Source organism: Leptinotarsa decemlineata, unplaced genomic scaffold (assembly GCF_025532065.1).
Source record: "Leptinotarsa decemlineata unplaced genomic scaffold, Ldec_3_MD MMD2_tig00001064_RagTag_RagTag, whole genome shotgun sequence".
Lineage (NCBI taxonomy): Eukaryota > Metazoa > Arthropoda > Insecta > Coleoptera > Chrysomelidae > Leptinotarsa > Leptinotarsa decemlineata.
The window spans coordinates 8,319,414-8,345,435 of NW_027412558.1; the positions used below are offsets into that span (position 1 = coordinate 8,319,414).

Here is a 26,022-nt window from a genome sequence, read left to right on the forward strand (position 1 = left end):
TAGTCCTTAGCTCGCACAAGTTTCTCAACTTCTGAGAGTTGTTCCTATGGGGACGGCAGCTGATTAACGGAAAAACAGATTTTAAACAAGATTTTTAATTGAAGTAAGCCCTATTCAAATCAATGCACTTTTGCCAACGTAACACAAGTCGATTAATTCCAATATGGAAATATGAGATATGGAATGTGCTTCTGGGGTCTTTCCTCTCGCTGCTCTGATGTATTTATAGCACTCATATGAATCATTAGTGGCATAAGTTACCGTCATTCATGCAGAAATGCTTTTGAAAATTTTAGAATTATAACTGTTCTGCGACTTTTAATTTTTTTGACTTGAGAATAGAAATACGTTGTTTGTACCAAATAAATGTAAGGATAATATTGATATAAGACAAAAAAAAATGTTTTTGTACCCTTAGAAAAATCCAAATTGGCCTTTGAATCACCCGATCAGATGGCTCCACATGCCTATAATTTTCTGGTAGATATTACAAAAAAATTCAAAACCATGCATTTCAAAAAAAAACTGCGGGATTTACTTGTTGATAACTGTTATTATCGTATTGAATAATTTATGTGTATAAGTAGGTAGTGTTCATATTCTTTTTTCAGGAATTTCTAGTCTCAGATCTTTTTATAACTTTGTCAAAAAGAAAATTGAAGATTTATTATTATGATTACCTGAATTTATAAAAGCCGTTAGGCTGAACTTCACTTTCCACTTCATTAGTATAAAAATCATACATTTTTTTTTAAGAGATATCAAATAACCACCTGAAATTTAACATAGTTTTGCGGTCTATTACTCTTCAGAGACCGGTCCTGGTTTTATGAATTATTATCAGTATTGGCATTTATCAAACATATAAGTTGTCTTAGGACTTTACAGGTGTAACATGATTCTAATACTACGGTACACATAAACAATATTTGTCAAAACATCATTAAACATTGACTATTCGAACGAAAAACAAATGCCACTTCAAAACAAATACAATCCTAACAACTATTTCCATTGACGCAGCAGACGCCTTTAACTCTAATGTAACACGTGACTTTTCCATCAGATGCTATGTTCATTTTAATTAGTTTCCAATCATGAAATTGTTTCAATAACTACAAGTTGATGTTTCGTGTCAGGCTAACAAGTAATTAACATCATTATTTGATTCGTAAATATTCTTTGATACTTTCACCCGGGAAATATTCCATTCGCAGAAATATACAGAAATAACTAGAAGTTTTAGAATTCATGAAAATAACTATTAGGAGGTTTTTCGTGAAAACTGTTTGGAAAAATGCGTATGTTACACAGGTCAACAGTGTTTTTGTCACATGAACTTTGTGATGTGTTTTGTTTATGTTGGCCTACCCCCTTATAAATATATAATAATTTTGTTTAAGTCACATCCAGTTTTTTTGTGACAGCTATATATTCCTTTCTGACGTAATATACGTCATTTAGGCGGCTGTATAACTATTGCATCAGCTAACATACATTTTATTTTCGTTAGGTATAAGCCAAATATGCAACGAAAGTGGTCTACTAACCTTTACAATTTTGTTATGTGTGTAAAGAATCAGCTTTTACATCCCAGCGTCGAAATTTCATCCCATTAATTGAGCAGTACTTTTAAGAATATTTTGGATTTACTGTGCAGCATCAAGATAAATTCTGGGTAACAGATAAATGTTGTGTAACGTGTGTGAGATTTCTATTGGCTTTTATTTGAGTCAAACAAAAATAAAAGACATTACAACGAAGTCCTAACATACTATCCAGTATCCAAACTTATCTTCAGCCAACAGACCCATCCTACATAGTCCCGAACTGCTTGTGCCGAAGCCTCCAAATCGACCAGAAAGTCGGGATTCCAGTCCGGAAGAACTTGTTCGCATGAGGAATATGAAGATAGTGACTCAAGTTATGAACCGCAAACACAAAGTGATTTAAACAATTTAGTTAGTGATTTGAATTTGTCTAAAAAACAGGCTGAGCTTTTGGGGTCTAGATTAAAGGACTGGAATTTACTTATTTTCGGCATTGTGACGATGAAATAAAAGATTACTTTTCTATAGTAAATGATTTAGTCCATTGTTATAATATTTATGTTGTGATAAATTTATTGAATTTTGAATATGATCTAAGTCACTGGCGATTGTTCATTGACTTCTCAAAAACTAGTTTGAAAGCAGTGTTGCTGCATAACAGAAACGAACACCCTTCAGTGCCGGTTGCTCATTGTTCTGCTATGGAAGAGACTTACGAAAATATGAGATTACTTCTTGAAAAAATTAAATACAGTGAACACGCTTGGAAAATTTGTGGCGATTCAAAAGTTATTTATTATTTGCTTGGACTACATGTTGATTACACAACATTTTGCTGTTTCATTTGCGAATGGGACAGCAGAGACAAAAAAAAGTCACTATTAAAATAAAATGTGGCTCAAGCGTGTCACTTACTTCAGGCCGTAAACATGTTGAAAAAATAAACTTGTAGTGAACCCTGATGACATACTTTTACCACCGTTGCACTCGGTCTGATGAAAAAATGTGTAAAAGCTATGCGCAAAGATGTCAGTGGATTTTTATATCTGAAAGAGAAATTCCCCAAACTCAGCGACGCGAAAATTGAGGGGAGAATATTTGTAGGCTAAAAAATACGACAAATTATGAATGATAAGAGTTCCGAGGGAGAACTAAATAACCAGGAAAAAATCGCCTGGAAATGTTTTGTGAGTGCTGTCCAAAATTTCCTAGGAACTCATAAAACGGAAAACAAAAAAAAAGTCAATAGAGGAACTAATAATGTCAGATAAAGCTTTGGGGTGTAATGTGTCCTAAAAAATACGTGTGTTTGACTCTCATCTAGATTTGGGTGCTGTGAGTGACGAGCAAGGGAAGAGATTCCATCAGGACATTCACTCAATATTAATAGAGGAGCGTTATCAATGGAAATGGAGCCCAGGAATGCTAGTAGATTATTATTGAAAACTCAGGAGGGACCTTCCAGAAGACAAATATTCACGAAAATCATAAATATTCATTGTGCAGTAAGTAATAATTTCTTTGAGTATAATTGATTTTTGTAATTTTCACCAAAATAAATGCTTTGATGTCAAGACAAAAACCTGTTGTGTCAATTTTTTTCATTGATACAATATTGGTTAGTGACCCTAGTAGATTCAAAGTTTGATATAAGTTTTCATGTGACAAAAACAGTTAGAATGTTGTTGACTAGAGTTATTAGTATGTATTGCTCTCATGCAAACAAGAAAGGTCCTTCACAACGATTTTTTAGTTTTTTACTGACCTTACACAAAATGAAATTTGTTTCCTGGGAAAAGATCTCAATCATAAAATCATTCTGAATAAATTCCGCAAGTACAGAATGTTTTGATTTCGAGATACGAATAATTCAAATGAACACATATTGGAAGTGTTCAAATCATTTCAATGAAGAAACGAAAATTCGAAATCTTAAACAAAAAGTAGATATTAATGATGTGAAGGTTGGACATGCATTGCTATAAATAAAAAATATCATGAGAAAAACACTCTGGACGATTCAAAGATTGTCGGCATCGACTCAAAGAAGACACTCACACTCGTTGGAAAAAGGACAGATAACAAATTTATAAACACAGAGTCAAGTTCAATCGAAAGGAAGAGGAAATTAACATGAATAAAATATTGTACCTGTCCTGAATTACACACAAATCAGTTCTTATAATCCAACCCTTAGGAATGAGGCTACGCCCAGCTTCGATGGAATAAAACCGAAGATAGATTCCAATAATATAGTATTTACTAGCGAGCCGCCCCGGCTCCGCACGGGTGCAATGCTGATACTAAATATACTACAGAATGTTTTTATATACAACTTTTACAGTTTTTTGTTAGTAGACAATACAAACATGTTATCTTTAGAGTTTATTCTTGAAAGAACGACATAATCAGCCCAGTACCGAAGCAACCGCTACGGCCCTGCATTTAAAATCTGTAATATCTTCGATAATATTAATTTAAATTACATGCCGTGAGGGGTGATATTGATCACACCATGGACTAATAAGATAAAGGATAAAGATGAAAAAATCATTTTATTTTATGGACGCTCCTTTTTCCCCCCACGGCTGGCGCTCCAGGTGGAATATTGAAAAATCCGTTCTTATTGGACATTGACAACAAAAACGAACCTACCTACAAAATTACAGCCTCCGAAAATATAGCAGTACGGAGAAACAGCGATGAAAAGGTAATTTTCATATGTTAACGCCCCCCTTTGCCCCCACGGGGGGCGCCCTAGTTGGAATATTTGAAAATCCTTCCTCAGTGTGTATCAAGGACCTGAGAAGCACCTATTCACTTAATTTTAGCTTTGCTACGACTTACCAGTGCGAAAAAAAAATTTAATGACTGAGGGACTTTCGCATTTATAAATATAGATGATAATTACGAATCTCTCTAAAATACATAATACAGTATCTGTTATTCCATCACAGGGAAGTAAAAGAAACTCCATGATGAGTAAATATGTTTATGATTGAAAGATATTAAAGCTGATGTTTTCGTAACGGTTCCATCCGTAAAAAAATCCATGAAAATATTCAGAGTTTATCAAAACTCATACTTAGTTTGCTATTTAGTACAAATTATATAAATTCCCGACCAACTTAATTCGCAGTATCCTGCGAATTGAAAAAATTCTTCTAGTCCAGCGGTTCTCAACCTTTTTTCACTGCCGTACCCCTTGAGATAAATTTATTTGAAATTGTACCCCCAAGAAAAAAAAAATGCAAGAACAATAATCATGGAAAGTAAATATTTACGCGAGAGTTTTTTGTTATCTTTTATTTGACAAGAAAGTTATTGTTCCAAAATTAGGCCTATATATGTTTCTAGTAAACTTGGTAAATTCTAAATACCAACTGTAAAAAAATAATAACAAAGTAAATACAATGTTTCTCATCACGGAAACATACTATAATTAGCAAATAAGTTTATTGAAAAAAAAAAAGAAATCAAAATTATTTTTGAAACAAGTCAAAACTGTTTTAGTGTGACCCTTGGGCCTGTTTTGTTGCACATAATATTTTGAAATCAATATCAAAGGTTGATGAATACACTCTGAAATCAGGACTTGCATTTAGCTTACTCCTATACTTATTCTTAATAAAAGCATAGGAAGAAAACGATCTCTCAACTAGTTCTGTGTTTGTAAAAGGAAGTAAAACCAGAAGGGCTTTTGTGGTTAAGGGTCCATATTCATCCCTAATGTAAACCCAGAATTATCCAAGGGGTTTTTTCTTGAACTCGGACTTCAAGGAGGAGTCACTTGAAAGTTCTAGGAGCTTTTCCATCTCATGAACGGTCAATGTGGCAGTCTTGACGTTTTCTTCATTGAAAGGATCTGCAATCCAGTTCTCTCCGTCACCTCGCTTAGGAAAATATTTTCTAAAAGAGTCTTTCAGGTTTGTCAAATGAGTCATTATTTGATGTTTCACTTTGTCAGATATGGACAGATTATTGTCACTCAAGAAATCATGAAGCGTGGCAAAATCTTCAGTACTGTACTGTACTGTACTTTTCAACCACCACGTACGTAACGTACGACAAACACAAAAAAACACATAAAGTCCGCCAATACCAAATATTTTCGGCGTACCCCCAACCAGGTCGTTGCGTACCCCTAAGGGGTACGCGTACCCCAGGTTGGGAACCGCTGTTCTAGTCTAAAAGTTTGGCCACTCGTCAGTGCAAGGTAGTGTCTATCATCAACATAAAGTCGATGTACTTGTCGATGTACAGTTTAATTGATTCTTCCTAATGGTTTGGTGTTGGGATTAAACTCCGGTAATAGTCATAAAGTCGATGATTTCCGATAATTGAAATTCGAAATTCCTCAGAGTATCATTACTCGAATTAGTCTGAAGCGAACAACAAACAACAGTCCGAAACCGGTCTGCAAGTATGTTCCAATAATTGAAAATCTATTGCAGCAGTTGTATCGCCAACAGCATATGCAGAAATAACTTCAGTGAAGAATCCCGCACTGATACTAGTCGGATATAATTCAAAGCCCTTCGTGGTATTAGCCAGGGGAGTAGTTGTTATCTGATAGGTGTCAGTCCGTTATCCTACAGTGTGGGTAATTTGAGAGTGGCCTGAACGAATTGTTATTTCAGATAATTTGATTTACAGCCAGTCTCCAAGTCTCCAGAAAACGAATAAAATCATTGAAATATCTTCCAATGCCTTCATCATATTCAATTACGATAGAAAAATGGATAGAATTGTAGCCGAACAATTATCAAAATTCATAAATTCGTTTGTACTCGTTTTAACTTTGTGTTTTATCTTTCTTCCATGTTTCGGTTTGACATTGAATCGTAAGTACAAAACGTTATTGATAAAGGAATTAAATATTCATCAGGTTCGCACGTAGGAACAATACAATTATGCATTTCAGTGGTTCTTTGATGAAGGCTCCATTGATATTAATAATTTATCGCTGAACTGACGGAATATCAAATCAAGTGAGTCATCTGGCAACAACTCGTCAAGAAAAATGAATGAAGTAATATATTATTGGCAAGAACGGAAACAATTGTTCATTGGGGACTGTTCAACTTCATATAGAACCAAAGACAACTGTTTATATTCTGAGCCTTATAGTTGAAAAAAAAATGTCTTTCGAAAAAGCATTAATGGTTATCACAATGTTCTTCTTTATGTTATACACTTATACATACGTTACATCTGCTTGGTTGAAACACCTTCAAAAAAGATTTTCAAATGCATCAATGACTCCTTTTGCGAAAAATCGCACGTTGAAAGATAAGATCTCGTCAATCCTTAGCTTGCACCATTTTTGACTTCCGATGGTTGTCGTTCGTAAAAGTGGCTACGACTGGTTAATGGAAAAACATATTTTTCTATCAGAAATATCTTTATGTACAAAAATATCCGTATGACGGATGGCCATTCGGTTTTTGAGTGCTCAAATACGTAGTCATTCATTAGACAAGGTGTGTGACAGCATTGTATTGATGACCCAAATATAACATGAATGACCCAAAGACGCTTGTTTGTTTTTCTTAAAGGACTGAAAATTACGGAAAAACAAGTGAAGCGTCATCGTTTCATAAGAGCTACATGCAAATTTGAAATTTTTTAGGATAACTCGGTTGTCCCCGTAAAATAATAATAGGTCTGGATTCCTCTTGGCACATACACTAATAAAAAACGTGTGCGTCTCGTGACGTCCGACAGAAGTGGTAACTTAAGGCTATTTGCACACACACCGATTGTGGACGGCCGATTTCATACCGGTTGTCCAAATTTCAATAGTGAACCACATGTGGCAACGGGACCTGGCACACATGCTTACCGCTGATCGATGCCGATCACCGGTCGGCGTGTGTTCCAGGTCCCGTACCCACATGTGGTTCACTATTGGAATTTGGACGACCGGTATAAAATCGGCCGTCCAAAATCGGTGTGTGTGTGCATTTAGCGTAAGGCTAATTGCACACACTGAGCGTCTGTCCAACGAGAGAGGAGGAACCTGCCTTCCGCTGACGTATGCGTAAGAGAAAGAGAAGCCAGACAAACTGACGCCGTTACGCGTTAGGTAACGAAGCGGTTCACCCTCCCATAAAAAGTTATCACTTCAAAAATTCAATCTTGAATTTGAAATAGGCATTTGGTTCCACCATCAAAAATATATCAAATCCTAATGATTCATTTCAATATTTTTGTCACAAACGGAAATTTCATCATCGTCAAAGCTATGAGTAACAAAATATTTTTTTCACTGGTAACTGCTACCTTCATCATTATATTCATAGTTGTGGTTGTTCACAAACACATTCTTCCGGGAAGATCGTCATAACTGATCTGAAATGTGGCAATTCTAATGATATCCTCACCTGTTGATTCTGATGAATAGCGTCATCGCTAGTATTCAACATTTTATCTCAATGGAATACAATATTTATGAGCAACGATTTTTGTTTTTTATCAACGTATAAAATGAAGATTTCTTGTTTTTTTATATTCAACTACTGCCGGACTTTAACAATGATTGAACATAAATTTTCACTGTATAAGGAAAACAGAGTGTCAAAGTTCTGAAATTTTCTATAATTTCCAATGGTTGGTACGAAAGGAAAAATAACAAAATATAGGGTATTTATTGCCCTAAGGTTTAATGCACTAAACCTTACAATCTACGATCGAAATCCTATTTTTAGAAACCACCAAGAAAATTCAAGGCCTTTGTTTTCACTCTTTAAAATAGACTCCTCTAATTATTGAGATCCTGGGCTCCAGTAGTCTCCAGCAGTAGCCACCTCAGATCTATGTTTTATAGTGCAGCCTGAAACGTCCAAGATGAATTCCTCGTTGTGCCCAATTCATTTCTGTCTGTATGCATTCACTTGTTTTGAAGTGGTTTACTTCTTAAAGGGATATAAACCGTTTCGTTACCTAACGCGTAACGGCGCCAGTTTGTCTGGCTTCCCTTTCTCTTACGCATGCGTCAGCGGAAGGCAGGTTCCTCCTCTCTCGTCGGACAGACGCTCAGTGATTAGTATGCGTTAGATACATACTGTTGACGGTATTATAAAAATCTAACTGGCAAGCACGTTATATTTTTTATTATGTGAAACGTAGTTTAAAAATGATGATACTCATTTTGTGTACAGAGTGATTCAACAAGATTCCCTCGGTCCATTGCTATCAGAGGAAACAATTTTTCGAACTGCTCAATTTTTTTTTGCGGTCACATCAATAAATACTGTTTTTTTTAATTATTTTTTCGCATACTGGGTGATTCAGCCGAACGTGGCCAACCAAAGTTACATTTTTTTTCGAATAGAACACCTAGTACACGAACACATTATTTGATTCCATATTTTTTTAGCTCTCTAAGGAATTTTTTTTTAGAATTTAAATTGCGGCATTGCCAAGTTATTCCAGAAAACCTATTTTGCAGACAATAATTTTTTAATTCGCCTCCTACATGTCTACAGCAATTCCGTGGATTTCTTTAGGAATGGTTAGTCAACATCACTATCATAATTTCTGGAATCTCAACTTTCGGAAACAATATACAGGGTGCTCAGAAAAACATGTCAAGTTTCATTCATTTTCAAACAGACATAATTCAACTTTTTCAAATGGAACACCCTATATTTTTTTATTTGTATGAAATGTATCAACATTTCACTACATTTTTTATAAAAGGTATACTATACGATAAACTGATACTTTAGAAATTATACCAAGTTTTAGTAATTGTTGTAACCACATATAGTCAGTGGGCATACTAGAAGACTAGATATAAATCAAATCACCTGAAAGAACAATTCGTTCAAGCCAGTCTCAACTCCCTACGCTGTAGGTTAATGGACTGACACCTATCAGAAAACAACTACTTCCCTGGCTAATACCACGAAGGTCGTTGGATTATATCCGACAGGTGTCAGTGCAGTATTCTTCACTGACATTATTTCTGCATATGCTGTTGGCGATACAACTACCGCAATAGATTTTTAATTATTGGAAACAACTTGAAGACCGGTTTCGAGCTGTTTGGTCACTCGTCAGTACACTCGTCCACATAAAGTCGATGATTTCCGATAACTGAAAATCGAATTCCTTCAGAGTATCATTCCTTGAAAGAGGCTGAAACGGACAACAAACAACAGGTTTGTCATTGATCCATCTGCCTGTGAACGAGGTAACCAACCGCATATCCGAAATTTGCCCAAGTTTTCGTATAAGGAAAGAAATTTCAAATAATTAGTTACAATCTACAATTCAAAATTGGTGAAAAAGTTTTTCTTAATGTTATAATTGTTTCGCAAACAGTATAAAAGGAAAAGTGACAAAATGAAATGTTACAATATAAATAAAGTCAATTCCCTGGTAAAAATTCTAGTAACCAGCATGTCTTTCAAAAAATGACCCCAGTATCACAACGTCTTGATTCCAAATATATGTGATTCATATCCATCGTAGTATAAAACTACTCTTACTATCAAAACAATATCGTAGTAGAGTCATAATCTCGGAATCGGAAGTACGAAAAACAATATGATCTCAGCGGTATCATCACATCCGCACCGATAGTAAAACACGTCGTCATGAAATTCATCGCGTAATAATTGATTTTTTTCCAAATAACTAACGCTAACGAGAAACCTGATGAATAAGGATAAAACAATTCAATACATGATTCATTCTACGTAAGGGATTTTTAAAAGCTATTCAAACAAAATTGTTGAATAACAACTACGGCATATTTGCTGTCGGAAAAAATTTAAACTACGTAAATATATTTTTCGAAAAATTAACGAAACAGATTCCTATGATAATGTTAATATAATTAGATGCCAATAAGTGTGAGTCATTTTACGCAAGACGGTTTATAATCATCTGGTAAATGCAAGTTGATATTTCACTATTACTGTTGTTTACGGGCAGAATTTGGAATTCCAAGTCGATTTGCACTTTTCCGGGTTTGTTGGTTTCAAGGTTTCACTTTTGCTGAATACAAATATTGAGTTCGGATACTGATGACAGTTTTCATTACATATGACGGCAGCACCTTAAAAACAACAACAAATGAACAAGAAAGGTTTTGGCTTTCTACCTCTCCATCTTTATATATGGTCCCCAAATTGAGTGGGCATACAAGGGGACTGGCTATAAACCAAATTATCTATTCATTCAGGCCAGTCTCAAATTATATACAATGTAGGTTAATGGACTGACACCTATCAGAAAACAACTACTCCTCTGGCTAATAAAACGAAGGGCGTTGGATTATATCCGACAGGTGTCAGTGCAGGATTCTTCACTGAAGTTATTCCTGCATATGTTATTGGCGATACAACTACCGCAATCGATTTTCAAATATTGGAACACACTTGCAGACCGGTTTCGGACTGTTTGGCCACTCGTCAGTGCAAGGTAGTGTCTATCATCAAGCTAAAGATGATAAAATCGAATTCCTTCAGAGTATCATGCCTCAAACTAGGCTGAAGCGAACGATAAACAACATGTTTGTCATCGCCCCATCTGCCTGTGAACGAGGTAACCAACCGCAAATCCGAAATTTGTCCAATTCCTCGTATAAGGAAGAAAACTTCACAAAATGGTGGATACACTTGGGGACTGGCTATAAATCAACTAATTTGACATATTCAACAAGATGGCCGTCATCAATAGTCAAAGTTCGGTTGGAAAAGTCTCTGTTGGAAAGCCCTATACAAAAAATATGGAGAACTTCCAAAGAAAGGATAATTCAATGGCCATATAAAAGCAATTGTTTCGAAGGCACTTTAGTGTATTTCGATGTTTATATGAAAGTAGTTGACTCGCGAGATATTTTTTCCAGTTTATGTCTGCAAGTAACTTCTTTGCTTGATCTAGACATCTTCGTGAAGAGTTTATTTCAAGATTAATTGCTTTTTTTGGAGTTCTACACATTTTTTGTTTAAATATGGAGAAGTAGAAATCCAAAAATTAATCTCTTCTAGAAATATAAACCTATCAATTCAAACAACAAATGGTTCGAAAATTCATAATAAATTTTCTAGATGTTGTGAAATGCTTTCGAACATGCTTAAATGTTCTGAAATGTCCTAGAAGGTTCTGGAGGGCGAAACCTTCAGCACACCTTTCAGGTGAAAACGGGATCCTTCTTTTTGAAAAAGGTTACCACATGAAAAAACTTATTTGATCGTTCCACAATGATCTGGGATGTTCCAGGATGTTCCCGAACGTTACTGATTATTCCAGAACATTCATGAATGTTCAGAGAGTTCTGGAATATTGTGGAATTCTCTTAAATACTCTCGAATGTTCTGACTCTTCTAGAAATTTCTAGAAAGAAAAAATTCTAGCGTAATATCTTCGAAAGCACACTCTTCAGGTAAACATCGATCGGTTTTTGGAAAAGAAAAAACAAATGATGATTTAAGCAAATTCAATGAAAACAATATAAACCAAACAAAATGTCGGATAGATCAAGATTATATACGTAGAATTATGGTTCTTGTAGAAAACTTTACTTTGGCCAAACGGAAAGAACCTATTCATGAATAATGAAAGAACACAGTAGAATTTTCTCGAATGTGAAAACCAATTCCACCTTTGCAAACAATATTTAGTCAGAGGGACATGACTTCAACTACGACTATGACGTATTACATTTGGTAGGATGTGATAAATCATCAACAATATTCAGAAAAAAATTGACTGAATACTCTTCGTTCACTTCATTAAAATCATTGCTGAAGGCTGTCAGGGGAATGTAACAGGGAATTTTCAAAAACAGAAACTTGTTTCGTCTTTTACTTTTGAAAATGGTTAATAAAGTGAAAACTGGTAATTATGGTTTTCACATTGTATGCAGATTTTTTTTTTACAAATGTTGTGTACCAAATGTTTCTGTACAAAAAAAAAGAAAATTGAATCCGTCACAGATTTCATAAACTATTTCGGACACGCTCCTCTCATTACTTCTAACAACCGATCTATTTACAGCTAGCAGAGACAAGCGCTAAATGAAGATCTCAATGGTAAAAAATGTATTCAGATGTGGGTTCTCGAGGTTCCGCGTCCGGTTCCACTTCTGTAAGAGGTCAACGAAATCTGGTACGACGCCGCTGCTTCGAGCGACACGATATCGTTTTTTTACAATCCGTGTCGGCTCAGTTCCATTAATAAATACAATGCGATTTAGAATATCGTTTTCGCTAATAGATTGTTATTAACAGCGGTGACATTAAAGCGAGTCTCGAAATTCGATGAATGGTACTCTGGTAATCCAGTTAGTGAATATGTCATATGTCAAGGTGAACAAAAAACTTATCAAAACGCCGGCCGTCTCCTGTCAGTCGATTCTACCAGTCCACTCTCCTCTGATTATAATGTGACGCGAGCTTTTTTTAAGGCCTTCGACTATGTTACCCATAAAATTGTATAGTCGAAGTAAACGATATTGTGCACTCTTAAAGTTGGCGGCACTCTCAAAGGCCAAAAAAACCAATACATAGAAATGAACCGGCAGCGAATTAGTCCACGTGGACGGTAGATTTGGCGGTTCGTATTGGATAATTTTACTAAACATGTTTGATGATTGGCTGAAGAGTCATAAAATTAAATTTGAAGTCATGTTACGGTGACGAATAAAAATCGGGGAATAGGGGATGGTTATCGCCGTTGTGTTCATTTCAGGACTGATCGCGATTTGAGTGTTGAAATTCGATGTTGGTGCAGTTGTAATTTCTAAAAATGTTTTGTTATCTGTTTAAAATGTGGCGTCCTTGGACAATTGCTGATAGTAATAACGAGTGTGATAACAACGCAGACTTTTTCCAGTATAGTAATTCCAATAGCGATGGTGAACAATGCGAAAAAGAGATACCAGTGAATGAGATTCGGATGCATTTGAATATTGAAACACAGAGAGTATGTTTCAATGTATATAAGAATCTACATCTCAAGTTTGGTTTCGAGGGAAACAACTATTACAAGCAACATCAGATTTGACCGAAATTTCTTTCTCAACTGTACGTAACATAGTCAATAAACAAACCTTATGACCGCAAGCTGATATTTTCGAGGAATGGTTTGAGAACACATTGATCCTAAATTTGAATGCGATAGTGTAATAATTCTTGACAACGTTTCCTATCATTCGCGACAGCTCATCAAAGTACAGCATAAAAATTCGAGGAAAGATGAAATACAACGTTTTTGATGGATAACAATTTGTATCATCATCACTTCATTTTCAATTCTTTTTAATTACAATTTTAATTAATGTATTTCAAACACTTGATAATTAACTATTTCACATTTCATCAACATTTCGCCTAACAACCTCACTTGACATTGTAAGTATTAACTAAATTATCATATTACTATTTAAAGAATATAATCCTATTCATCATCTTGTATCTCTGTGATGATTGTCGAAATATTGAAAATATAATGTTATAAGAGTACACCCAGGCTTTCGCTGCATTCCCAAATAATTTCAAGGTTTTTGTTCTTAACTAGTTAGCAAAGACTACCCTCCTCTCTCTCTTTATTATATATATATATATATATATATATATATATATATATATATATATATATATATATATATATATATAATAATAATAATAATTTTCCTTTATTTTCATAATTTTAATATTAATGTAAGTCACAAAAAGGATTTGAAGCTTTATAACTTCTATTTAATTATATGCGAGCGCTTTCGATAGCTGGTCGTACTATCATCATCTAGGCTCTACTCAAACTATATATATATATATATATATATATATATATATATATATATATATATATATATATATATATATATATATATATATATATATATTGGAACAACATCTAGAATTCTTAATGATAGAGTAACTTCACATAAAAGTGATATAAAACTTAATAAGAAATCATGTGCATTAGCACAACACTCTATAGAAACAGGACATAAACCAAATTACTCAAATATCAAAGTTTTACATACAGAAAAAATATTTCCAAACGCCTTTTTCTTGAAATGGTTGAAATGAATAAGTCTTCTAATTGTATGAATAAGAAAAGTGACATTGATAATCTCAGCAGTATATACAGTAACTTACTGGAACTACATCAAAAACCTAATAATAATGAAAATTGTATCAATCAATAACCCTTTCTTTAGAGTCAAAAATTATGAAATCATCATACCCATTGAAAAATGACATTTATGTGAAGGTATGACATTTGTCAAACCCACAAAAAAATCCTATACATGTATAACTTTCTCGTCAATTTATATGTTCAATTTATTGTTTTTCGCTCATTTTTACTGTGAGTATGATTTGTAATGTTATTCAATGGCGAAAATATTCACAATATATATATATATATATATATATATATATATATATATATATATATATATATATATATATATATATATATATATATACAGAGATATATATATATTATTGAGTGTGTATGATATGAATCAAAAGGAGGAAATCGTGGACATGACACTCAAGAAATATGGAGGCAAACCGCGGACACGTGTTTCTGGCTATTGGCCTCATCAGCGCGGTGCAGCCAATTGCAAAGGTGGACAACAACTGGTTACCAAAAATGGAAAAAAAAAAAAAAAAAAAAAAAAACATCACATATACACGGTGTCACCAACAGGAGCCAACCGCACATTTGTGGTTTCAATTAGAAGACCCAGCATTCCCAGGCATCATCTAACATCACCACGTAGGCAGCTATAGCTACCTGCGTGACTTCCGGGTCCAGGATATAGATACAGAGATATATATATATTATTGAGTGTGTATGATATGAATCAAAAGGAGGAAATCGTGGACATGACACTCAAGAAATATGGAGGCAAACCACGGACACGTGTTTCTGGCTATTGGCCTCATCAGCGCGGTGCAGCCAATTGCAAAGGTGGATAACAACTGGTTACCAAAAATGGAAAAAAAAAAAAAAAAAAAAAAAAACATCACATATACACGGTGTCACCAACAGGAGCCAACCGCACATTTGTGGTTTCAATTAGAAGACCCAGCATTCCCAGGCATCATCTAACATCACCACGTTGTCCACCTTTGCAATTGGCTGCACCGCGCTGATGAGGCCAATAGCCAGAAACACGTGTCCGCGGTTTGCCTCCATATTTCTTGAGTGTCATGTCCACGATTTCCTCCTTTTGATTCATATCATACACACTAAATAATATATATATCTCTGTATCTATATCCTGGACCCGGAAGTCACGCAGGTAGCTATAGCTGCCTACGTGGTGATGTTAGATGATGCCTGGGAATGCTGGGTCTTCTAATTGAAACCACAAATGTGCGGTTGGCTCCTGTTGGTGACACAGTGTATATGTGATGTTTTTTTTTTCCATTTTTGGTAACCAGTTGTTGTCCACCTTTGCAATTGGCTGCACCGCGCTGATGAGGCCAATAGCCAGAAACACGTGTCCGCGGTTTGCCTCCATATTTCTTGAGTGTCATGTCCACGATTTCCTCCTTTTGATTAATATATATATATATATATATATATATATATATATATATATATATATATATATATATCTTACAGTTATTGTGATTCTTTTATATATATATATATATATATATATATATATATATATATATATATATATATATATATATATATATATATATATATATATCTTACAGTTATTGTGATTCTTATATAATGAGAAATTATTATTGAATAACGAAATTAGTTACCTCCCTAACTATATTATTGGGGGGCTGTTGGAAAGTAGGTTGTACTATATCGTTTACTTGAACTATACTAGAGAAACTACATCATTACATAAAAATATGTTTAGTTTATATTTTCCTTTCCTGGAAGTATTCCTCTTTCACAAACTGAAGAAATAATAAATAGTAATACAGGTGTAGAAAGGGCAAACTTTTTAGTTCTCCCCGGTAAGTTACTGAGTAAAATCAATTTTATTTTCCTCAATAAAAAATGATCTTCCTATATAATAGGGAATTCAAAGATAAGTATGTATTTTTGTTCTTAATGGTTAATCGGCCGATGTTTTCAGTGTCATTATTTTTCGGGTTAAAAGACCGTCGATATTTGGATTCTTGCTCCTGGAGTTTTTCAGGAGTTAATCTCCGGAGATTGAAACAGGATCTATGAACCTCTGAAGAAGCTAGCCTCTAGAACCGAAACATCAGGAAACACTCCCAAAAACTGACGGCCTTCAAACCCGAAAAATAGTGACAATGTATTTTTGTTGTTGTTATTATATTAATTCTTCAATTGGCGAAGAGTTGTCGATTCTAACTTTTTCTTGATTTAAATAAATATGAGCGATTCATAATCAAGTTTAAAGCATCAGTGTCCCTCAATTTGAGTTGTGAGCAAAAATATCTGATGCAGTATCATTAATTTTCATTATTTTCTATAAACAAATTCAGGTTGAAGTTGAAACGAATATTATAATGTTAATGTTAGCAAAAAGCCAGAAAGCACAAACAAGTGTAATATGATGGTCGTGGCTTTTTCAAAAGATATTTTGAAATATTCAAATGCGCTCAACACAGAATCACAAGAAAATGGAAAATTTATATGTGATCTGATACAAAACGTGTCTGCTTTTCGTCGCAAGCTGGCTATCTTTGAAAAAGATATTGCGAGACAAGAATTTATTCATATTCCAACAATTTCTGGCCGATCTTAGGAACGAATTTGCTACAAGATTCCAAGACTTTGCAGAGATGGGCAAGCTATCTCCGTTTCAAAAATCGTCATTTGAAGTTGATGTAGCAGCAGAATGGACAGATGTGGCTGCCAAAGGCATCACTTCAAATAGAGATAATTGATTTGCAGACGCCTCTTGGCGATATCTTTCCTTTCTGGATGTTGGTAGTGATTAATGATGTAGTTGTTATCTGATCTAACACCTGTATTCATTGGCGCAGGTGTTTTTTAGACAATAGAAGTCTGAGCCAACAACAATGAAGAGTATACTTCTATTGATTTTGGTCAAAATTTTAAATCATGGTCTCTCAGGGCGAAACTTACTTAGCTTACGAAAGCTTCAAATTAATTCCACTATGAGTAAAAATCTAGAACAAACATTATAATTAATTCATACATTATCTTATCTCCATTTAAATTTATTTTTATCATAGCTCATTAATTACTATTGAAGTTTAATGTAATAATAAGGAAGTTATGCCTTGATCAAATACGAGAAGGTATTCACAAACATTTTTATCTTAGTTATCTTTGTGTACCTTGTATGTCTCTCCAAACGGAGTTTAAGACATTCCGTATAGACTATAGGAACGTCAATAATACTGTTATAAACAACGAAACGACCAAATGCATTTCCAAAGTTCAGACCACTTTTCCTTCTGATATTTGATAGGTGGAATTTGATCTTATGGCGTAAAATGAATTTAATGAAAACGCTTGAATCCTGGGTCTACAGGGGAAAGTACATTTACAACAGAATTATGAACTGCTGTTGAACAACTTTTGTACCAGGCACTTGACAGCGGACACTGTGACCTTTGCAGATCTATTGTGATGTTTCTTGGTTATCAGAGCTCTTTATCTAGCTTGACTTTTGCTACTACGAAGCCTTGATATTGGCTTCTTCCCGTAGCTTGCAGCCTTTGGTTTCCCATTCCCGCATCTCCCATGCCATAGCTTTCCTCCTGGTAGAACCTGCATGGAGTTTCTTCCGCCAGGCACCTAATGCTCATATGCAGGTCTTTTGTGAATTTGGGCGAGTGTCCTTTATGAACTATGTCGCCTGTACTATTCCCGGAAGCTTATTCCACCAATTTAGCGATTTGGCTTGCTTCCACGAATTAAAAGATGTTTTCACCAGTCCACAGAAGGGTTCTGGACCTGTATCTGTATCTGTAGAGTAGGGAGGGTGAGTGTAAGCCCACGCACTTAGGCCACATGTGACCCATTGTACATCCTCCCAAGGAGTTGTCCTCCTAGGTCGTCGTCCATCCTGTCCTTTCCAGGAAGGTGGACAGGTCGCTGGGAGACATCTCCTTTATATCGGCAGGTGTAGGCCAAGACTCGCCGAACACACACTCTCTTATTGACGATAACTCCGGGCACTCACACAGGACATGCCTGACAGTCTCATCTTCCTGTTCACACATCCTGCATAGAGGTGTGTCCACTAGCCCCATATTATGTAGGTGTTTCCTTAGCTGACAGTGGCCAGTCAGAAATCCTACTGTAAGGCGTAGATTTTTCCTGGTCATCACCAGATATTTCTTCGGCGCTAGCTTCCCAGGGTCGCCCAAGGTGATCCTGGCAAGATTACATCCTTTGATTTCATCCCATCTCTTTAAAGATTGAGCATGGGTGTAACATTTGACTAGTTCCGCAATTGTCGAAGTCATCAGGCCGTGGGTGCCACTTGGTCCTAAAATTCTTAGACCAGCCGCTTCCTTGGCTGAAGAGTCGGCAATGCGATTACCTTTACTCCTTTCGTGCCCTTTAATCCACCTCAGGATAATGTTATTATCTACCGAGGCTTTGGGTTCTGGACCTATGATGGCCTTGGATTCACCTTCACGGGCTGAAGGATCGGCTTCCTTATTGCCCTATTGTGAGAACCTAGCTCATTGAGTGCGTTAAGACAGCTCCCTACAAGTCGCGAAAAAACTTGGTAGGTCTGAATTGTCGCCTGTCTGTCAGAGAAAAAAAGCAGGGTTTTGTTTTCAAGATTCTTTCTGAGTAATTCTCCTTCGTGGTGTTCGACAATCAAAGATTTGACAATTTTGCCAAGTATCAACAACTACAACCACTTTTTGATGATAAAAAACGAAGTTTTTGTTGTCATTTATTTTGTTGAATGGAAATTACAATTTTATTAAAATTTTTGCTATTGAAAATAACCCAAAACACACTTTTTGTCTAATGAAAAATGTTTTTTTTATTAATTTCTCGTCGAAATCATAAATAATGACATTTTTAAAGACTAACCCACAACATTTTTCCAATAAAAACGACACATTTTTTTCTTAAATTTTTTGTCGAACCTAACCCAACAAATCACCACCCTAACCTCCGAGTCCATCTATCCCAAATGACATAACCCATCAAGTCACCAAGCTAACTTCGTCCAACCCAACCTCGTCCACCACAAATGAGCTAACCCAAGTCAACCTACCCTTGTCCACCCCAAACGGCCTAACCCAAGAAGACAACTCAATCTCCAAGTCCAACCTGTCCTTGTTCATCTTTCACTGCCTGAACCACTGGGCATGCTGTTTTTGGCGAGTGCATTGGCTAGGATGTGGGAGCTGAGCAAGGCGGCCATCGGATGCCTGCTTCCACGCAGCCCCGCTGGATAAGAGAATGACAAATTCACATGTGGTTCTCTTATTCCCTAACTGAATGGCATCCCAACGATGTCTCAAACTTAAGGTGTGTGTATCCGTTCCGAGAGGATGAATGACACTGAGCCTATCAGCTGTCTCTACGGAACCTTCGAGATACCGGGCGCCCTCTCGTCGTAGCATCGCCTTGTCACGGTAATGCGGGGCTATGCCGTGATTGACCTTCTTCTCTAGCTACTCGTGGGACTTTCATGGACAGAGTAAACTTAAAGATTCTTTCTGACGCTGAGTCTATAGAGAAGATGGATGTCGAGCTTACGACTCCAACTGACCTCCCTGTAAATTTAGTTCAGGGGCGAGAGCTTCTCAACTCCCCAACTCCTGATCCAATAACTGAACCTAAAAAAAAGTTTGGTGGTGCAGCTAGGAAATGACTTAGTCGTCTGAGAGCGGGGTACCTTATGAAACCGCCTTGCAGCAAATTCTTGAGGTGGGTACGCAAAATCTGTCTCAGGTGGAGGAATAAACCCCCCATGAGCAGGTTAGCAAACGTTTGCGCTCAAGTGATGATTCACCAAAACCAGAGGCGAAAAAAGCCCTGCCTGGTTGAATCTGAGGCATCGTCAGGTGTAGCTGACGTGCAAAACCTTCATATGGGAAGGTTGTCGCGGGTATCAAGATGGGAATCTTGCACCTTGACACTCCGACTACCTCATTAACGATGAAACAGTAGATCATATACTTTGTGCTTGCCCCGCTGGGGACCGAATCAGGTTTTTAAGTTCTGCGGAGCCGTACTCTTACCATCTGACCTGAGAGACCACTCACCATAAAAATTAATCAGCTTCGTTAAAAAGCTGGGTTTATATGGTCGAGTGTGAATAGGAGTGAGTCACAATAAACCCTTGCGGGTTGCGGTGGAGGGTCGAATAGTCCCACTCACTTTGGACCTAACCCAGCCTATCCACCCTAAAAGGATGTTGGTGTAACGTCTAACCTAATCTCCTAGTCACCACCCTAACCTCCAAAGCCATTTACCTCAACTCAGCCAACTAAAAGCCACCCTACCCTTCCTCCTCCCTAGTCTCTGTCTAACCCAAAACCTAACCTAACCTAATCAAATCTCACCTAACATAGTACAACCTAACCTAACCTAAACTAACTCAATTCCGTTATTTTACATCAGATGGCGCTACGATCGAATTATTCCACCTTGTCCATTTCAGATGGCGCCACCTGTATTTTTCTATTTTTCACTCTAAAACGCAACATTGTCAATACGTAGATTCACCTTTTTAACGTTTTCAACCCACCCTGAGCCCATCTACTCCCTCACGATCCCGCAAGTTCGTCTCTTAGGTTGTTTTTATCGATTCTGTAATTTCATTATAATTGTAATTTATATAGAACTTTCTGCATACGTTATGACAAGTGTAGGAGTACCTGATAAACTAACATAAAACGAAGACGAAACTTAAACAATTCTTTTTACTATGAAAGCACTTTGAACCGGCATGATTTTTCGAAACTATAAGGCAATACCCTGGAACTTCTCTTGAAAGGATGCAACATATTGATAACCCAACAAAAAACTATCTGGTCAACTATTTTTGTTAAGGAAACTTAAGAGATCTCTTAATCAAGATGTTTTTTTGATGGAATATGTTCCATAGTCACGTATCCTACGGAACTATGTTATGGGAGAATTCTACACATGCACGCCAGTGCAAGGTAGTTAGTATCGATCATCAACACGAAGTTGATAATTTCCCATAATTAACAATCGAATTCCTTTCAGAGTATCATTCCTCGAACTGAGCTGAAGCGAAAGACAAACAACATATTTGTCATCACCTCATCTGCCCGTAAACGAGGTAACCAACCGCATATCCGAATTTCCAATTCCTCGTATAAGAAAAAAAACTTGAAGACTGGTTCTAAATTAAATTTGCAAGGTAGTTAGTATCCATCATCAACACAAAGTTGATGATAATTTCCCATAGTTAACAATCGAATTCCTTTCAGAGTATCTCATTCCTCGAACTAAGCATCTAAAAGAACAATTCGTTCAGGCCAATCTCAACTGACCTACACTGTAAGTTAATGGACTGATACCTTTCATGTCATTGATGGTGACTACCTTGCACTGACGAGAGGTCAAATAGCCTGAAACTGATCTACAGGTGTGCCCGTTCCAATAATTGAAAATCGATTGCGGCAGTTGTATCGCCAACAGCATATGCAAGAATAACTTTAGTGAAGAATCCTACACTGACACCTGTCAAATATAATCCAATGCCCTTCGTGGTATTAGCCAGAGGAGTAGTTGTTTTCTGATAGGTGTCAGTCTATTAACCTAAAGCGTAGGGAGTTGAGACTGGTCTGAACGAATTGTTGCCTTGTTTATTCCTGATATCTTGTGTGTATTTTACTTGACCTTCTACATTTTTCAAATAACGTAATCAATAGACGTATTTTATTCTATTCTTTCAACACTGCCAAATTATCATACAAAAGAAAAAACATTTCACCAAAAATATTCCAATGAAATATTATACATCAATTTATAAGTGAAACTAAAAAACAAAGACGTAATGCATATATTGAGTTTGTTGCTACCCGCAGCTATTCAAAAAAACGATAATTTCGATCGAAAATAAGTTGAAAATATTGCTGATATTACCTTATCCACATTCCCCATAGAATCGGGTTCTGCTTTATATTTGTTTCTGGCCGATTTATTGGTGGATATGTTTGTAAACTTTACGATGTTAGTATAAAATCTTTCGCTACGGAACGTTTAAAAGTATTAAGTGGTTCCGGGAATAGTATCGTCTCATTGAAACCAACAACTTGGGTAATCAAGTTTTTTCAGATAATTCTATTTTTATCAACAGAAATACCCAAGTTTTTGTTATGGTGACCCGAACTTTATTTAAGGAGGAAAACATTTACTTTGGAGGAAAAAGCAAATCTGACAAATATCTACGAATAGATACCCTAAATTATCGTTTTAGTGTTATTATTGTAGAGAAATAATTTTAGTTGGAGTATCAGTTATTAATTTTTCCATCGTGAATGGGAAAAAATGTTGGTGGCAACAGTTCAATGGTCATAGCTCACTATCAGTACCTTGTACTTTGCCAATCACAAAATTAATCAGTAGTGGTTACTCTATAATACCAGGGTGGTCCCAGAAGGCCTGACATATAGCAAAGTTTACCGAATACTATAAGTTGGTTCACTCCAAGGAATTCGTTTGTCGGTACGGCTCAGGATTGCATTTTTTGCGATTTCCATAAATCATATCGCCGACAGACGATGTCTGGAAGCCGCCGGCCGCATGACAGTTATACGAGGGCAGTTCCTATTCGCGATATCTACAGGGGACGTTCCGAAGTTGAAACTTCGCTTGCTCGGTTGTATCAGACAGATAAACAAAGATACGAAAGTAGTTGTTTGTCGATCAACTTCTAGAAACATGATAGATAAACTCATGAATAAATGATCTAAGAAACAGATCAGAGTGATTTACTGATGAAATGATAAACATACATTCAGAAAAACATGTTTTATTAACAAAAATAATACAATTATATAATGTTATATGTTTATAAATGATTTAAAATATTCAATTTTACATTGCATGATTTATGTTTCCTAACAATCTTCATGTCCTGGTTCATGAATTTTAAAGTAAAGTATATCCGAACTCTTGTATATAAAGATATATAATAATCGAAGAGGAATTTTTGACATGGATGTGAGAAAAGAATTTTCGAATATTTTGTTTTCAAATACTGTCCAATTCCCTTCTCACTGCCGATTTTATCAAAATTTTCAATGAATATGTTTTCCATCTCTATTACATGGTCAACAATATCTCTTGATGGGAACTTGGGAAGCCAACGTGACTTTCATTTTTTGAAAATTATTTCGATAAATGTGGTCATTATTAAGTTTAAGAGCCAATTTATATTGGTTAGTTCTATCATAATTATACATTGTTTCTATGTAATGTTTTCTTGTTTCTCCACCCTGAAGTAAAAACTGATAGGAAAACAAATTGTTTCGTGTCGACTTCAGTAAGTGCGGGATATCAAACAAATATACAAGTTTATGATCGTCTATCAGAAATATGGGATTTTCGTCTGTAACATTCAAAGTTTTCACCAACATCTGAAAATTTGAACCCTGATCGGAAACCACCCCCATGATATTTAGGCCTATACTTTTGCATCTTCGTACCGTTTTGAACAAAATATCTTTCAAATCATCAGAAGTTGCTGATGTCTTATAGAAAAAGTATGCAAGTGGTATTTTCCAATTGCTTGCCAAACCTCTGACCATTACTGTTAGAGCACTACTTGCTATGTCAGTAGAGGTCCCATTCAAACTTGTTTGGAAACCTACTATTTTGTCTCTGGAAATATCATAATAAAGATGAGATTTCAAAGATATTTCGTCTAGGCATAAAATACAATATCTTTCTTTCTCCTTCATGAGCCCAATCCTGAATTCAATAACACGAAAAATAAAATCGTTGAAGCCTGGTTCAACAATCCAATTTTTCGTGAAACGATGAAGTGTACTTTTTGACGGTAATCTACAAATTGTTGAAAATTTTTTGTATGCTTTCGGACCAAGAAAATAAACAGTCAATGCAAACTGTTTGAATTCGTCACTATACCTGGACCCTTTTGGTGCTTTATTTATCAAAGAAAGCTGTGCTTTCAAGAGCTTACAATATTGCTCAGGATATTTTCGATCCAGAAACTTGAAAACATCATCCAGAGTAATTCCGGTTTCGTCCAGTGCTCTTTTTGATGTTGAAGCTACTGTTTTCTCTAGTGATACAATTTTTTTTCGTAATGCCACTTTTCTTGGAGTTCCCGAAGAGAGTTTAGCAGATGTTTGGCTGCATTCATCTAAAAGAAAGATGTACGTACTTTCAATAATTGTTTTCTTGTCATCGTTTTTTTTTCCGAAGCATATAAAAATAGATCAGGTAAGTATATAATATAACGAAAAGATATTTCACCTCGTGATCCTAATTGATCCGTTTGAACCTGAGCATCAATGTAAATAAAATCCTTGCTAGTACCGGCAATGGCATCATCATCTGGAAGGTTTAAACAACAAAATTGATATTGTAAATTTCATATGTTAAAAAGTGGAATAAGATTTTTTCATCATTTGAATCTATAAACTTCACTGAACCAACCTTTCTGAGAACCATCTTGAGGCAGACGCAATGAAGGAACATCATAGCTATGAATACGAGAATTCACAATATCATCGGCTCTAAAATGTAAGCTGCAAATTTTAATTCTATTGTGACTCTGCTCTGGGGTAAGAGTTGCATATCTATGATTCCCAATGAAGCCTAATACATTTTTCCAACGTTGACACCTAAAAAAAAAATTCAAGTATATCAATCGATAAACTGAACATTTTGAAAAAAGATTGAAATGAGTTTGGATTGGCAAATGCCGGCGGTATATTTCGTTATGAATAATTTTATACAACAAAACCATAAAAGGTATAGATAGGTAAAATAAAAATTAATGGTGAATATATTGAATGCATACCTTTCACTGTACTTTGGGCAGCGGAAAAACGAAATACCTGGGCTTCCCACCGTACTCAGACAACCATCCACTGAGCATTACGTCGACATTTTCACAAAATAAATATTTCGAACTCCGAACGAACACAACACTATCACAATACCAAAGTTCACCGATTCTGTAGTCTTTGACAATACCAAACAATACGGACAACCTTTATATCTCGTGTGCCGACGAGAACTGGTAACTTCAAGCGACACACTGTACTACCTCGGCTGGTAATTACCCGCTGTCGCTGGCGGGCGGCGAGATTTCTCAGATGTCGAAAAATGAACGAGTGACACGTCTTATAGTATTCTGTAGTCTTTGCATATAGATGGCGGTAGCTGTTTGAAAAATGTCACCGTATTAGAAAGTACACAATCTTTAAAGCATATGTTTTAAGTTTGAAGACGATGCATTGTTTAGTATTTATTTGGCAGCCATCGATAGCGAACGTTTTCGGCGAATTTGTGAAAATGGAGGAAATTGGTCATC

The 26,022-nt window shown here is 35.8% G+C and overlaps 1 protein-coding gene and 1 long non-coding RNA gene across 3 annotated transcripts in view; both read right to left on the minus strand.

Annotated features, from left to right (window-relative positions):
* The window catches only part of IP3K1 (inositol-trisphosphate 3-kinase-like protein), a 225,561-nt gene that overhangs the window by 64,103 nt on the left and 135,436 nt on the right, over positions 1–26,022 (minus strand). The gene's annotated exons all lie outside the window — the stretch shown is intronic.
* On the minus strand, positions 23,472–25,657 carry LOC141482417 (uncharacterized). Its single transcript, XR_012465519.1, has 2 exons — positions 25,140–25,657; positions 23,472–25,037 (listed from the first exon to the last, which is right to left on the minus strand). It is a non-coding gene; the product is annotated as an uncharacterized lncRNA (long non-coding RNA).